Genomic DNA, 10218 nt, shown 5'->3' with positions numbered 1-10218 from the left:
AATTCACAGGACTTCTCTCCTGTGGGAGTTCTGAGTTGTACAATGAGAGTTGATTTTACACTGAAAGATTTTCCACATTTAATACTTTTATAAAGTCTCTCCCTTGTATGAATCTTTTAATGTTTAATGAATGGTGCCTTCTGGATAAAGATTTTTCCCACCTTCACTGCATTCATAGGGCTTTTCAATTCTGTGTGTTGGAAGGTTGACTTTTGGCTGAAGGCTTTTGCAAATTCACAGCTTTCATAAGGGTTCTCGCCAGTGTGACTTCTTTGATGCACAACAAGGCATGCTTTCTGGATAAATATCTTTCCACATTCATAGAGTTTCTCTCCAGCTTGAATTCTCTACCATTTATTGATTGATTGATTGATTGAGGTACCAGGGATCGAACTCAGGACCTTGTGCTCGCGAGGCAGGCACGATGACACTGAGCTAAATCTCTGGCCCTCTCTACCTTTTATTAAAAGCTTCCTTATGGTAGAGAGTTTTTCCTTGTTGATGGGTTTCAAAAAATTTCTCTGCAGGTTTAGCTTTATTAAGATTAGAGTGGAGGCATAATTTCCAGTATGACTCACACCCATTATCTTTCTTACATAGCTTTTGTTTTAACTAAGGAAGTTTAAATTATGTCAAGTACCTTCTCCGTGAATGATATTTAGGAAGTCTTTGTCTTATATAGACAAAGTCTGTGCTCAGATCCATGATTTTTCTGCATGTTCTGCATTCGTAGCCCCTTTCATCCTTCAGTATTTCCTTGTCTCTGTATCCAGCTTGTCACGGGGGTTGTCCTGGCTTTCCTTGTAGTTATCTATCCACCCATCAACTTGCCAGACTCGTGTGTGCTCACCTGGACAGCTCCTCATCTGGGTTCCTCTGTCTTCCCCCCAGCCCTCTTCTCTTCATTCCAAGCTGAAGATCGCATCTGGTTGGCCAACTAGATACCCCATGGACACCAGGTGGCTGTAGTTCTCAAGCATGACATCCCTGTAGAGATTCTTCTGAGCAGAGTTCAGCTGCTCACACTCCTCCAGGGTGAAGTCCACAAACACATCCCTGAAGCTCAGTCATTCCTGGGACATGGCCATCCTGCCCTGCTGGATGGAGGTCAGGAGCAGCAGGGAGCATCTGAGGTTGAGGAAAGATAGGAAGTCAGCAGGATTCATGGTAATGCTAGGGTCCGCCACAGGGACAGGCGCTGGTAGCTGGAACTGGGCTGGGTTGTGCTGGGAGAGGAAAAAGTTGGGGTCCAGGAGATGACAGCAGCTGAGGATCCTCCTGCCAGCTGCACCTCTTCCTCTCAACCCGGAGCTTCAGCGGTGAACACCCATTCTGCCCATTCTGGGCAGCGTTGGCTTGGCCCTTAGGCCAAGGTGGAAATTCAGGCAGCATATGTACTATATTCATACAACAGCAATTCAGGGCAGAGGTTGCAGCATCAGAGAGGACCACCTTTGTTAGCTTTGGCATCTGGGCAGAGGCTCATCCTGAAAACCTGCCCCAGAACCCTAAAGTGAATCCTACCATTCACACTCCTACTCACACACAAAAGCCCAGCAGCTCTAACTCAAGGGAAGGACAAAGAAACTTCAACCCAAGCCACCTATATCAATTAAACATGTCCTTGCTTCACAAAAGAAATGGGTAAGAGAATATGGATCGATAGGACAATCTATAGTTTAAGACAGAATAATCAAAATAAACATCAAAAGAATTTACCCAGCAGTGGAAGTGTAATTCCTAAAACATAAGAAACTACAAGGAATTCCTATTAGTGTCCAAAACCAGAACATAGTCTATCCCTTAAACCAAAAGAGAATATTATGAAAAAGGAGCAATTGGAAAACAACAAAAAGTTCATGGAGAATAAAAATATAGTCACCAAAATAAAAAAGGAAATAGAAGGAATGCAAGAGAAAGCCAAGAAAAATTCCTGGAATAGAGCAAAAAGATCAAAAGACAGAGAACAAAAAAGAAAAAAAAAAGGTCAAGACAGGTAGTACTGTATCTGTCTAAAAAGAATTTCAGGGAATGGAGGAAAAAGAATGGTAAAATAACAGCCCATCCTTCCAGAGTTGATATAAAATGTAAAACCTTGGATTGAAAGGACCTATTAAAAAAATAAAGAAGAAAGGACCTATTAAGACGAGCATGAGTTAACTACAATAACAAATTCTTACCTAGACACATTATGAAATTTCAGAACACCATGGAGAATACACGCAAAGTTTTGCAAGGAGTGGCAGTGAACAATTAACAATCTCAGCCCATTGCCACATGGAATGCAAGAAAGTAAGGAGCAGAGAGCAGAGCAGCTCCTAATGAACTTACAGATGAAGCATGGCAATTTTAATGATAGTTATAGGAAAAAGGTAAAGGAAAATTATTAAAAACTGACAATGGAAAAGATATTACGAAGTTAAAAGAAAGAATTCCAGCTTCCAGTGAGGTATATAAGGAGCTTAAAATTGGGCATTATTTAAGCAGTAGTGCATGAGAAAATATTAGCCTCTTATGTAGTTAAGGGAAGGATAGTTACTCTCCTCCCAGCTGAGCTGCAGCAATGGATTCTGGGTTCTGTTGCTACAGGTGCCTGAGAGTCACCAAAACCCTCCCCACAGGTCCCGCAGGCACTCAAGGGCAGCCTAGGAAACCAGATAGAATAGGTAGATGGATGGATAGGTAGACAGACAGACTGATTCAGCAGTAGTTTTATCTTACCATTAATTTTACATAAATTAAAACTGTTGCATTGTAATCAAATTTAGTTAACCAAGTGTTACGGTTTGTGTCGAGCTGTCCCCAAAGCCTCTTGTGGTCATAGGCTATGTTGGAGGTGGCAGAATCTAGAGTGTGTGATTGATTCATGGTGGGGCTAGGCCCAAGGACGCTAGGATTAAGGGTGTGAGTGCCACCCGCCCTAAGTAGTCTGAAAAAGATAAAAGGGCCAGAAAGACATGGTTAAACTTCCTTGTTGCTTTTGCTGTCTTTCATCACCATGAACTGTTGCCCCTCTGTCACCCTGCCTTGGAGCCGGCCGATTATGGACTGAAAACTCCACAAACTGTAAGCCAAATAAACCTTTCCCTCCTTTAACTTTGGGTGTCTGATATTATGTCTCAGCAACAAGAGAAAAGCAACTAACACACCAAGTTTTTGTTTGTTGTTTCAGGGTTTTGTTTTTTTTTTTCTGTACTAGGGATTGAACCCAGTGCCTTTGCACTGAGCTCTGAGCTACATCCCTGGGCCTTTTTATTTTTTATTTGAAAGAGGTGCTCATGCCTGTAATCCCAGAACTGGGGAGGCTGAAGCAGGAGAATTACTTCGAGTTCAAGGTGAGCCTGGGCTTCATAGTGAGTTCAAGCCCAGCCTGAACTGCATGACAAGACCTTGTCTCAAAAAACCACACACACACACACAATGCACACATGCACACAATTGAAATAGGGCCTCACTAAGTCACTAAGTTGTCCAGAATGTGCTCACACTTGTGATCTTCCTGCCTCAGCCTCCCAGAGTCCTGGGACTGCAGGTATTCACTACCACACCTGACTTAACTCTTTCAATATCCACAGGCTTCAACTAATTTAGAAGACAGTAAGACTGTTATGGCTTGTATCCAGATGTCCACCCACAGTCTCATGTCATCATAGGTGAGGCTTTTCAGAGGTGGCTGGATCCAGGGTATGTGATACTGGGATTGATTCATAGTGCAATGCTAGATTTAAGGATGCTGTGGGCCTAAGGGTAGCACTACCCGCCTGAGTGTGGGTATCCTGGATAAAATATAAGGGACAGAAAGAGGGCCACTTGTTGCTTGGTGCTTTCTGTCTACATGCTCTGTGATACCCTCTGCCATGCCACCCTGCTTTGGAGCCAGTGACCTCAACAAACTGTGAGCACAATAAACCTTTCTTCCTTTAACTTTGGGTGTCAGGTATTTTGTCTCAGTAATGAGAAAAGTAACTGAGACAAAGACTTTTTTAGATAGTCTCATTATAAAGTGCATTGGTTTATAAGTCTAGAGTCCAAAAGGAAGTTGTCTTCAACCAATGTAGATGTAAAAGACAGAAATTAAGACTGCTATAAATTTGAGGCTAGCCTGGGCTACATAGTGAGTTGAAAGCCAGCCTAAACTACACAGTAAGACCTTGTCTCAAAAGAAAACAAAACAAAAGTCTGTAAGGAAAAGAAAAGAAAGAAAAGAGAAAAAGTCTTCCAATTCTAGCATAGTTCTGATACCAGAATCAGGCAGGGAGGCATTGAAAGAAAAACCAGACCACAGTTCTTACCCTGAAGCCTCTAGACACTGGGATATTCATGGATAGAACTTGTAGAGAACCCACAAATCCATGGAATTGCATAGATAATTTTATATTTTTTCTTGAAGGGAGGGTATAAGCCTTTCATCAGATTGATCTACAAAAAGACCATGACTATATAGCAAATTTACCAATGACAATGGGTAAGTTATAAGTAAAATATTAAAGAATTTAATCCAGCAATATATTAAGAACCATTTTGTGGCACTGAGGATTAAACCCAAGGCCTTATGCTAGGCAAGTTGCTTTGCCACTGAGCTACACCTCCAGGCCCACACAGCGGTCATTCCTAGATGTTGGGTATTTAACACAGTTTTCAAGATTTTTCTTTTAGATCAACCTAAAAAATCAATGAGAATAAATTTTTAAAAATAGTTACCACCAATATTCAATAAGGAGGGCAGATAAAAGATAACGGTTTTTCTTGGTGCCCAGCTGTAATCAGAAACTTAAAAAAATATTTTTCAAGATCTATGCTAGTAAACACTAAAGCTTTCCTGAAAGGCTTTTTCAAAAATTCCTAGAGCTGGGCTGGAGATTTAGCTCAGCGGTTCCAGCGCCTACTTCGCAAGTGCGAAGACCCAAGTTTGATCCCCGGTACCCTCCCCCCCAAAACTTCCTAGGGCTGCTATAACTTGTGATACTGGAATATCACCAAAAATTGGGTGTCTAAAAATAATGAACTGTCTCCTTTCCCAGGGCAGGAGGTTAGCAGGGCTCACTGAAAGTGTCAGGAGATCCAGTTTCCTTTGTCCTGAGGGAAACACTGTGCATGCCACTCTTGTGGGTTCGAGCGCTTTTATCAGTCCTGGGAGGCCTTCAGCTTGGAGGGGCATCGCCCCAGTCACCAACTCTCCCTTCTCACAGTCAGTCCTAATCTGTACCTCTATTTGTGCTTTTCTATCTCTTTAAAGGGTACTTTTAGTGGATTTAAGGATCATCCCAATCCTGTATAAGCTCTTCTCTACCCTAATCTTAAATATGCATGTGAGGCCTTTATTTCCAAATAAAGTTGCATTCTGAGATTCCAGGCAATATAAATTTTGTGGGAACACTATTTAACCTACTATAAGCTTAACGTGACCTGAAAAATAAAACTAAACTGTTGAATAAGAGGATTTAATGGGCCGGGGATTTAGCTCAGTGGTTCTGCTCCCTGCCTCAAAAGTGCGAGGACCTGAGTTCGATCCCTGGTACAAAAAAAAAAAGGATTCAATATTTTAAATATATCACATTATGACTTCTAAAAAATAATAAAAATTAAATGCAAGCTGGGTGTGGTGGTGCACATCTGTTACTCTAGCATTCTGGGAGGCTGAGGCAGGAGGATTTTAAGTTCAAGCCCAGCCCAAGCAACTTGGAGATTTAGTGAGACCCTGACTCAAAATAAACAATTAAAAAAGAGCCAGGAATATAACTTAGTGTTGGAGCACTTGCCTAGCATGTATGAGGGCTGGGGTTCCATTCCCAACACCACAAGAAATTAAATGGACATAAAATAAATAAAAACTTAATTACTGGGAAAAAAAGACAGAAGAAAGAGCACAGAGAGATGAAATCAGTAGAAAACAGATAGTGAAGTTACATCTGATTAAATCAGGAAGCTTATTAAATGTAAATAAATGTCAGCTTTTTAAAAAATAGACTAAATTACATACTGTTCATTAAAAACACACTTTAAATATGAAGACACAGATAGTTTAAAAGTTAAAAAATGGAAAAAAGATTGTTTGGAAACACCAGTATATGAAGCCAGTGTGTTAAGTGTGCTTTCAGGGAAGAAATACCAGTATGGATAAGGAAGAACATTTTATACTTACAAAAGGGGTGGCTTCAATAGAAAGACCAGACAGTTCTAAATTAATACACTCACAATATAACTTTAGAATTCATAAAGCCACAATAAACTGAGTGAAAGGAGAAACACACAAATCCACAATCATAATTAGAAGTTTCAGCACACACCTCCCAGTAACTATTAAAGGCAAGAAGACCAAGAAGTCAGTGCAGATTTGTTTAAACAGCATTATTAAGCAACTTAATCTAATTAACATTTATAGAACAACATATTCAACTGCTGCAGAATACACATTCTTTTCAAAGGCACAGAGGCCAAATGTTAGGTTGTAAGGCAAATCTCACTCAGTTGCCAAGGACTGAAATCATACAGAATATATCCACTGGCCACTAGAAAGCAACACAGAAAGGTAAGTAGAAAGTTTCAAAATGTATAAAACTAAGGAATATATTTCTCAATGACCTGTGGGTCAAAAACGAAATGAGAAAACATTTTGAACTGAAGAATAATGAATATAAAGCATATCGAAATTTGTAGGGTGCAAACGGTAAGTGAAATAAGTCAGACACCCAAGCTTAAATAAACATCACATGGTTTCTCTTATATGAGAAATCCAAAATATAAATAAATTAAAGAGCAAAGGAAAAGATGGAGAATAGAAAATAGAGAGATCAATCTTTTGCAAAAGGGAAGGGGGCAGGGCTGCGGATTTAGCTCAGTGGTTCCACAGCCTGCTTCCCAAGTGCAAGGTCCGGGGTTCGATCACAAACAAACAAACAAACGGAAAGGGACCAAGAGATTGGGGGAGGGCGAGGGAGGGGAGGAAAGAGGGTGAATGGGAGAATTAAGATGTGTTATGTGCTCTCCACAAGGAGGGAGGTCGTTATGTACTGCAAACATGGGCAAACATGTAATGAAAATACAAATTAAAAGAACTTGGAGGACTCAGCTAAAGCAGTGCTTAGAAGGACATTTATGGCTTTTAATGAATACATTAGAAATGACAGATTAAAAATCAGTACTTTAACCTTTCATTAGGAAACTAGAAAAAGAAGAACAAATGAAGCTCAAAGTAGATGCAAAAAATAAAAGGCAGTAATCAAGTAAGTGGAAATTCTATTGGTATCAGAAAAAAAATCCTCAAAGCCAGCATTTCTAGCAAGAAAAATAAGGGCTGGAAATGTAGCTCAGTGGCGCTGTGCCTGCCTGGCAAGCACAAGGTCCTGAGTTCAATCCCCAGTACCCCCCCCAAAAAAGAGTAATAAATAAAAAGAAAATACAAATGACCAATATTGCATTTTAAAATGTGGTATCACCACACATGCTACTGATATTAAAAGGAATATATGAGAATATAATGAACAACTTCTGGCCAAGTACTTGGCAACTTAGATAAAATGGAAAAAGCATATTAAAAAGTACAACTTACCAAAACTGATACAAATAGAAATTAAAAACTGGATGCTCTAAATGTTAAAGAAATCATAAAGATCCCACAAAGATAATCCAGGCCCAAAAAATATTTAAGGAGAAATAATGATAATTTTTCTTAAATGTTACAAAGATTGGAGAAAAAGAGAACACTTACATACTTGTTTTATGAGAGTGACATAAATCTAACGCTAGAACAAAAATCCTTTCTTTATATGGAAAAGGTTTTGCATATGTTTTTAGAAAATAATACATTATATATCATAAACTTATGGTCTATTTTAATGTTATAAAACTACAAATAAAACATTAGCCAAATGAATATAAAGATTAAAAAAATAATACATCATGATCAATTATGGTTTGTCAGAGAAAAACTATGTAATTAGTCTGTGTGTCTGTGTATGGTACTGGAGGTTGAACCCAGGACCTTCTCACTGAGACAAATCACCAGCCTGGTGACAGTGGCCTCTCCTTCTCCGTCTCCTTCTCCTTCTCCTTCTCCTTCTCCTTCTCCTTCTCCCTCCTCCCTCCTCCCTCTTCTTCCTCCCTCCTCCTCCTCCTTCTTTTTTTTTGCAGTAATAGGTATAAAACCCAGGGCCTAACACATGGTAGGCAGGCACTCTATCACTGAGCTACAACCCCATCTCTGATTATCTTGATACAGAAAAAAGCATTTGATAGAATCTAATACCTACTTGGGGGAAAATGTCTCAGCAAATTAAGAATAGGAGGAAACTTTATTAATCTGACAAAATCTAGCTCTGAAAAAACCCAGCAGTGCAGCTCACTTGTTTAATGCTCCAATATTGAATGTTTCCCCTGTGTGGTGTAGAAAGGATGGAGTTATTTATCCAATGAGAAGAAATCCACATGAGAGGAAATAACGCAGACTTGATCTCTACTTCATACACTACACAAAAATTATTCAGGATAGCTCTTCAATATAAATGTCAAACCAAAGCAGTCAAACATCTAAAAGGAAACATAGGAGAATATCTCTATAACATTGGGTGGACAGAGATTTCTTAAACAGGTTAAAAAAGACAATAACCAAAAAAGAAAAAAAATTGGACTTCCTAGAAATTAAGATTAACAATATCAATAGATGAATGAAGAGGCAAGTCATGGGCAAGGATAATATTTTTATTTTCTTTTATTAACCTTATCTATCTATCTAACTATCTATCTGTCTACTGAGCGATCTGTCATAAAGTGTAAGGAATTATACATTTGCGTTCTTGAGTTTAATCCTCAGCAAGAGGGGAAAAAGGAATTTATTCAAATCAAATTAAAAACATTTTAATTTGATGTCCACAAAGCTTGAACAAGTGCCATACTAAAGAGAATATCCAAATGGCCAGAATATCCAAAATGTCAACATTTTTATGCATTGGGCAAATTAAATTAAAACCATAAGGTACCACTGTATATACACCAGAAAGTCTAAAATTTAAGACTGAAAATACTAAGCATTGGGAAGTATGTGGAGCAACTAGAACTCTCAAACAATTGCTGGTGGGGATGTAACTTTGGAAAACTGGCTACATCTATTACAGCAAAACATAAAAGGTAGACACAGAGGTGCACACCCATAATCCCAACACTCAGGAGACTGAGGCAGGAGGATTGCAAGTTTGAAGACAGCCTGGGCTACAAAGTTAGTTCAAGTGTAGCCTAGAACATAGTGAGACTTTGTCTCAAAAAACAAAACAAACAGGGCCAGGGATTTAGCTCAGTGGTTCTGGTGCCTGCCTTGAAAGTGCAAGGTTCAGAGTTCGATCCCCGGTACCACCCCCACCAAAAACTACCCAACAAACAGAAAACCTAAACATACACCCCTTTTAGACTCAACAATCTTCTTTGCCAACTTTATTGACAAAAAGTTGATGAAGAACTGACAACAATTGTATATATTTACAGTGTAGAATGTGAAGCTTTGATATATGTACATATTGTTAATGATAACCATAGTCAAGCTAACTGTACATCATTATCTTTGTGTGTGTGCGTGTGTGTGTGTGTGTGTGTGTATGTGTGTGTGTGTGTGCTATAGTTGCTATACTGAGCAATAGAGCTCCGGAATTTATTCATCCTATCTAACTGAAATGTTGGATCTTCTAACATCTCCCCTCCCCTGACTTCTGGCTACACCATTCTACTCTTTGTTTCCATGAGTTTGACTTTTTCAGCTCCTCATGTAAGTGAGACCATGCAGTACTGATCTTTCAGTTCCTGGTTTATTCCAATTACTATACTGTCCTCCCTGATCATCTATGTTGTTGCAAATAACAGAATTTCCATATTTTGAAAAGCTGAGTAGTAGTACAGTATGTGTATGTAACATTTGCTTTATTTATTCATCTGTTGGTGAACATTTAAATTGATTCTGTATTTTGGCTGTTGTGAATAATGCTACAGTGGACATGAGAGAGCAGATAGCTCTCTCCACTCTCCGACTTTGGGGAAGAGCCAGAGGTCACACAGTGCCCAGATCCAGTTAATAAAGTGGATATGGAGACATCCTAATGTCTTTGGGAGCCTGCCTTTCCATAGGATGAGACTTGTCAGCAGCAGTTACTGCATTATTGATCACACCTAATAAAGATGTTCATGTAAGAGGACTCCCAGAGCTTCAGAAAGTGGCAATAATGATGGGATAATTGT

At 39.2% G+C, this 10218-nt stretch overlaps 1 pseudogene; it reads right to left on the bottom strand.

Moving 5' to 3' along the window:
- Positions 1–453: 453 nt before the first annotated feature.
- Positions 454–1088, bottom strand: LOC101705337 (KRAB domain-containing protein 4 pseudogene; annotated as a pseudogene).
- Positions 1089–10218: the final 9130 nt, after the last annotated feature.

Source organism: Heterocephalus glaber, unplaced genomic scaffold, assembly GCF_053883595.1.
Source record: "Heterocephalus glaber isolate CG9 unplaced genomic scaffold, H.glaber_assembly_v1.0 deba00001608, whole genome shotgun sequence".
Lineage (NCBI taxonomy): Eukaryota > Metazoa > Chordata > Mammalia > Rodentia > Bathyergidae > Heterocephalus > Heterocephalus glaber.
This window is presented reverse-complemented; position numbering and strand designations above follow the sequence as displayed.